The sequence below is a fragment of the Lampris incognitus genome, chromosome 16, assembly GCF_029633865.1.
Source record: "Lampris incognitus isolate fLamInc1 chromosome 16, fLamInc1.hap2, whole genome shotgun sequence".
Taxonomy (NCBI): domain Eukaryota; kingdom Metazoa; phylum Chordata; class Actinopteri; order Lampriformes; family Lampridae; genus Lampris; species Lampris incognitus.
The window spans coordinates 6,107,665-6,115,164 of record NC_079226.1 but is presented as its reverse complement, the minus strand read 5'-3'; positions in this window follow the sequence as shown (position 1 = coordinate 6,115,164).

Genomic DNA, 7,500 nt, shown 5'->3' with positions numbered 1-7,500 from the left:
CTGTACAAACGGGTTGTGGACAAGTGCTTAGGAGAAACCGTAGGAGCTTGCTCAAGACTCAGGAGAACTGTCAAGAACATGGTCAGGGGAACATGCAGGGGCAGCAGGTCAGTGGAAGTCCAGACCGGTACACCGATGAGTCTCCTCCGCCCACCACAAAGACTGGCACGTCGGCTTAGAGAAGGTCAACTAGGCCCAGTAAACCACCAAAGAGGCTAATAGAGGAAATAAAGTGCTAGCACGGCTGGCAAGTTACAGAGCTTGACCAAATCTCGTGTATCACAGAATACACTGAGGCGCATCCTCAGGGGGCTCGCTCTCAGGGTCTTGGTCTTCATGGTCATGCTCAGATTGGTGTCCTTCTAAAAGAAGACATTTTACAAGGAGTCAAATTTGATAAGATCATTGAAAACACATCTCTTGAGTACACTTTTCTTGCGCACTCCTGTTACCACATGATCCCAAAACCGGTTCTTGCTGTGTAATATGTTAGTCTGCGTGTATTTGCTTTTCTCCAGTAGTACTTCACACAGGAGTGTGGGTGTTTGACTGTCTCTCACACCAGATTCTGGGATCCATTGCTCCTCATAGTCCCTGTCCTCGCTATCCGATGGCATCTCCCTCACTGCCCTGTCAGGCCGCTGTCGCCCAGAAAAGCGGACAGTTAATAGACATGCGCGCAATTTTTGTTGCCAAGATATCTTCGTTTAAATTTGGCATGAAATGAAATTCATCTTACCCTTTATTCAGACCGAATGCCCGTGCAGCCCCAATTTCTGGGAAGATGCCCCGCCTCCTATACCTACGTCATATCCTCTAGCTTACCTCATTGGATTGTTCACAGACATGTGATCGTGCATTCTGATTTGTAGGGATTTGAGAAGAGTATGCAGGAGGGTCTGGGCGTCAAAACGGTTTCCTGTTGCTTCGGCGCATCGATGTGCAGTAGAGGGCTATTAGTGTAGTCATGCAATCTAGTATTGTAGTAATGTATTGTAGAAATGTAATCTAGTATTTTAGTAAAGTAATGTAGTATTGTAGTAATGTATTGTAGTATTGTAGTAATGTATTGTAGAAATGTGATCTAGTATTGTAATAATGTATTGTAGAAATGTGAACTAGTATTGTAGTAATGTATTGTAGAAATGTGATCTAGTATTGTAGTAATGTATTGTAGAAATGTAATCTAGTATTTTAGTAAAGTAATGTAGTATTGTAGTAATGTATTGTAGAAATGTAATCTAGTATTGTAGTAATGTATTGTAGAAATGTAATCTAGTATTTTAGTAAAGTAATGTAGTATTGTAGTAATGTATTGTAGAAATGTGATCTAGTATTGTAGTAATGTATTGTAGAAATGTAATCTAGTATTTAGTAAAGTAATGTAGCATTGTAGTAATGTATTGTAGTATTGTAGTAATGTATTGTAGAAATGTGATCTAGTATTGTAGTAATGTATTGTAGTAATGTAATCTAGTATTGTAGTAATGTATTGTAGAAATGTAATCTAGTATTGTAGTAATGTATTGTAGAAATGTAATCTAGTATTGTAGTCATGTATTGTAGAAATATAATCTAGTACTGTAGAAATGTAATCTAGTATTGTAGAAATGTAATCTAGTATTGTAGTAATGTATCGTAGAAATGTATTTTAGTAATGTAATCTAGTATTGTAATAATGTGTTGTAGAAATGTAATCTAGTACTGTAGTAATGTAAGTATTTTAAAATTGTGAACTAGCTGCATACTTGCCATTAACATCAAACACATGTTATTTCAGTTCTTTTGCTACTCATCAGATTGTTTGTCTTCTATTTTAAAACCAATTTGAATTTAAACCTCAGATTAAACTCATGAACGTTTTCAGCTCTGTTTCTATGGGGCCCAGTGTCCCTTCGGGTGAACTTTGACCCCTTATGAAGAGTCTGATCCTCCCTCATCAGGAACTGTCATTTCAATAATGGCTGGAGCATGCTGAGGAGACGCAAGTCTTCATTTCCTGCGGTTCATAAAGGCATTCATGACACACAGACCATTTGCATCATTTACACACATCTTTTACATGTGCTAACTTTTCTTTGACTCATTTCACCAACGGCCTTCTGGACCTCAAACAGGAAACCAGCCCGGCGGAGGGCGACACAGCAGTCTCATTGAATACCGGATCTGTCCATGCATATATTATCAGAAATATACACAATTATACACTTAGTGGGAGTGGCGATGGGTTTCTTCTAGTCTATATGTAGTAATAGCATGTATAGTATACTGACTACATGTCGCAACACGTACAGTGTACCATCTACACGTAAGCAACAGTGTACCGCCTACATGTAGTAACATGTACAGTGTATCGCCTACATGTAGTAACATGTACAGTGTACCGCCTACATGTAGTAACATGTACAGTGTACCGCCTACATGTAGTAACATGTACAGTGTACCATCTACATGTAGTAACATGTACAGTGTATCATCTACATGTAGTAACATGTACAGTGTATCGCCTACATGTAGTAACATGTACAGTGTACCGCCTACATGTAGTAACATGTACAGTGTACCGCCTACATGTAGTAACATGTACAGTGTATCGCCTACATGTAGTAACATGTACAGTGTACCGCCTACATGTAGTAACATGTACAGTGTACCATCTACATGTAACAACATGTACAGTGTACCGCCTACATGTAGTAACATGTACAGTGTACCACCTACATGTAGTAACATGTACAGTGTATCATCTACATGTAGTAACATGTACAGTGTATCGCTTACATGTGGTAACATGTACAGTGTACCATCTACATGTAGTAACATGTACAGTGTACCGCCTACATGTAGTAACATGTACAGTGTACCGCCTACATGTAGTAACATGTACAGTGTATCGCCTACATGTAGTAACATGTACAGTGTATCGCCTACATGTAGTAACATGTACAGTGTACCGCCTACATGTAGTAACATGTACAGTGTATCGCCTACATGTAGTAACATGTACAGTGTACCGCCTACATCTAGTAACATGTACAGTGTATCGCCTACATGTAGTAACATGTACAGTGTACCATCTACATGTAGTAACATGTACAGTGTACCGCCTACATGTAGTAACATGTACAGTGTATCGCCTACATGTAGTAACATGTACAGTGTATCGCCTACATGTAGTAACATGTACAGTACAGTGTACCGTCTACATGTTGTTACATGTACAGTGTACTGTCTACATGTAGTAACATGTATACCATACCATCTACATGTAACAACATGTACAGTGTACCATCTACATGTAGCAGTATGTACAGTGTACCATCTACATGTAGCAACATGTACAGTGTACCATCTACATGTAGCAACATGTACAGTGTACCGTCTACATGTAGCAACATGTACAGTGTATCGCCTACATGTAGTAACATGTACAGAGTATCGCCTACATGTAGTAACATGTACAGTACAGTGTACCGTCTACATGTTGTTACATGTACAGTGTACTGTCTACATGTAGTAACATGTATACTATACCATCTACATGTAGCAACATGTACAGTGTACCGTCTACATGTAGCAACATGTACAGTGTACCATCTACATGTAGCAGTATGTACAGTGTACCATCTACATGTAGCAACATGTACAGTGTACCATCTACATGTAGCAACATGTACAGTGTACCGTCTACATGTAGCAACATGTACAGTGTATCGCCTACATGTAGTAACATGTACAGAGTATCGCCTACATGTAGTAACATGTACAGTACAGTGTACCGTCTACATGTTGTTACATGTACAGTGTACTGTCTACATGTAGTAACATGTATACTATACCATCTACATGTAGCAACATGTACAGTGTACCATCTACATGTAGCAGTATGTACAGTGTACTGTCTACATGTAGTACATGTATATTCAGTACTCAACACAAGCTGACAGAGCATCTCCATGCTTCTCATACTGTCTTTTGCTGCTTTGTTTTGTCTTTGTTTGTTTGTGTTTCTTCCTCTGGTCTTCTGTCGTGCACGGTGTCACGCAGGTTCCACTGTGGGTGGACACGCATCACGCGTGTCCTCCGGCACCCCTCATGTCCACATCCGGTTTAGCAGCATGCTAATGGCCCTGGCCGCTTAATGACACGCTACAGGTGACAGGGACTCATCCTGAGATGTGGACGGGGTCGTGGGTTCGACGCCTGGGGGCGGACATGGCGCGGTAACCCCGTGATGCGCATATGATCATCTGGATAACATGACAGCTTCTTAATAAGTGGCAGAAGTAGAGAAGGTCAGAGTTCATGAAAGAACGAGGAGGTATTATTATCTCTGTCTGGGAGAAACCCAGCACGTCCATGCTGTGTGTGTGTGTGTGTGTGTGTGTGTGTGTGTGTGTGTGTGTGTGTGTGTTCTTGTGTCTTTGTGAGCACCAATTTGAGTTTTTACCCACCAGACTGAGGACATCTTTGCAAAGTGAGGACAATTTGGTCGGTCCTAACTTCTATTTTAGGGTTAGGGTTCGAGTTAGGATTAGGTTAGGGTTAGGATGAGGTTAGGATTAGGTTAGGGTTCGAGTTAGGATTAGGTTAGGGTTAGGATTAGGTTAGGGTTAGGATTAGGTTAGGGTTCGAGTTAGGATTAGGTTAGGGTTCGAGTTAGGATTAGGTTAGGGTTAGGATGAGGTTAGGGTTAGGGTTAGGATGAGGTTAGGGTTCGAGTTAGGATTAGGTTAGGGTTAGGATGAGGTTAGGGTTAGGATTAGGTTAGGGTTCGAGTTAGGGTTAGGGTTAGGTTAGGGTTAGGGTTAGGATGAGGTTAGGGTTAGGATGAGGTTAGGGTTAGGTTAAGGTTAGGGTTAGGGTTAGGATTAGGTTAGGGTTAGGGTTAGGGAATGAATGTAGTTGTAATGACCACGGATGACTTGACTCGCTAGCCCTTGGCTAACGGATCGAACCCTTTAGTCCCGGGTTTGGGTCTCGGCTGCGGCGGATTCCTGGCTGCCCCCTGAATTCGCTACAGTCAATGAGGGGTCCTCACAAAGACAGAAGTACAAGAATATGTGTGTGTGTGTGTGCATTAGCTTCTATGAAATGAAAGCTGTCAAATCACTTTCTTGGACAAGTGCACCCAAAGCACAACCATCCATCCATTATCCAAACCCCCTATCCTGCTCTCAGGGTGGCGGGGATGCTGCAGCCTGTCCCAGCAGCCACTGGGCGGCAGGCGGGGAGACACCCTGGACAGGCCGCCGGGCCATCACAGGGCACTTACCATTCTGATACGTCTGCTAGTCAGCGATTTTGGTGCACAACAGAATCCGAGTCTGGTTCTAACTGGGGCTCAGACATGTCTGGCTGAATCTCTCCAGAGTCTGGTCTCACGCTAGTCCCGCTCTTTCACCGGTCAGCCTTGCACAAATCAGCACAGCAAGACACGGAATTATTTTTAAAACCACATGAAGGCAACAGAAAAGCCAGCCAGGTTTTAATCATCCTGTTGAGGAAACAAAATGGACACGCAAATCCTTGTGTTTGCTGAATCTTAAATCTCGGCGTACAGGACACACAGCCAGACGTGCGGAGGACGTGAGGAGGCCGTCACACCGAGGGCCAGTCCATCTGCTGCTTCACAAGGCTTCCATCACGACACGTAGGCACCGTGCTGCACACACACACACACACACACACACACACACACACACACACACACACACACACACAACCCGTGTCCTCTGTAATCATAGGTATTCCACGGCGAGCCTAATGAGAGGCTGTGCAGGGAGTTGGGACAAAGCGCGGCGTCCCACCCGTGGAGGCGCCGCAGACGTGCTGGATGTGAACAGCACCACGTGGCTGACGGGGCATCACTCTGCTGTCAGCCACACCGCAGATCTGCCGAAGCACACTCCCCTGAGACGAGCAGAAGACCCTCGCCACCGACGTCTGTGTGGTTTTACTAACGTCAGCTTTCAAAGTCCTCATATATCTGACACCGACTCAACACGCCAAGACCCCCCCCCTCCTCCATCTCATTTACATTTTATAAGATACAAAAAGTATATGAGAAATATAGTGTAACGACCACGGATGTGTAGACTCGCTAGCCCTTGGTTAATAGGTCGGACCCTTTAGTCGACTGGTTAGCACAGTCGCCCCGGGTTCGCGTCCCGGCTGCGGCGATTTCCGGCTGCCCTCTGAATTCGCTACATTGGTGCCAGAAGTGGGATGGTGAGGCCATCGGAAGCGCGAGAGAGCTGCTGATAGGCTGAAGGAGGGGGGTAGTGTAACGACCTCGCTAGCCCTTGGCTAACGGGTCGGGCCCTTTAGTCGACTGGTTAGCGCAGTCGCCCCGGGTTCGTGTCCCGGCTGCCCCCTGAATTCGTGACAATACGAACCCCGCAGTACAGAAAGGGGCTCTTAGGTGTTTGTAATGCACAAGTTGCTGATGAGCTGCAGTGGAGTCGTCGTGACATCATCGAGCTTCACCGTAGACAGTGAACATGCATAGCAGGGGTCGGTTGACCTTCACCGCCAACCGTAAAAACAATCTTGTAACGTGCGTGGATGAGAAGACACGCTGGCCGCTGGCTGGCGGGTCTGACCCTTTAGTCGAGCGGTTAGCGATGTCTCCTGCGGTGCGGGCGACGCGGGTTCGCGTCCCGGCCGCGGCAGTTCCTGTGGTTGCGTTGTCCCCCCGAATTCGCTACAGTGTAACGTGCATGGATAAGAAGACACGCTGCCCGCTGGCTGGCGGGTCTGACCCTTTAGTCGAGCGGTTAGCGATGTCTCCTGCGGTGCGGGCGACACGGGTTCGCGTCCTGGCCGCGGCAGTTCCTGTGGTCGCGTTGTCCCCCCGAATTCGCTACAATATGAAGTGTAATGCTGCGTCCCATTCAAAGTCCGAGGTCGGAATTTCCCCGTTGAAATGTCCAATTGCCAGCCTTCATGCGGTCCAGGTGCACGACGCCAAACGGAACCAGAAAACGCGGGTGACGTGATAACTGCTGTTTTTATTGGCCCGTGTATAAAAATGTAATTGTCAGCAGTGCGGCCTCCTCGCATATGCACACGAAACACGGGAACAACCTCTGTGCAGAGAAGAAAACGTTCAGAGATGGTTTAGCACATCCGGGTACTTCCTAACACTGTCGACATGTTACGCGCAGAGCAGGCTTCACTACATGGCTGTAGTATTATTTTAATTAAATACCGGCAAATATGCCGTGACGACCACGGATAACGAGACTCGCTAGCCCTCGGCTAAAAGGTCGGACCCTTTAGTCGAATGGTTAACGTAGTCGCCCGTGATGCGACCGGGCGACCCGGGTTCGCGTCCCGGCTGAGGCGGTTCCGCGTCCCGCCTGAGGTGGTTCCGCGTCCCGGCTGAGGCGGTTTCGCGTCCCGCCTGAGGTGGTTCCGCGTCCCGGCTGAGGCGGTTTCGCGTCCCGGCTGAGGCGGTTTCGCGTCCCGCCTGAGGCGGATTCCGCGTCCCGGCTG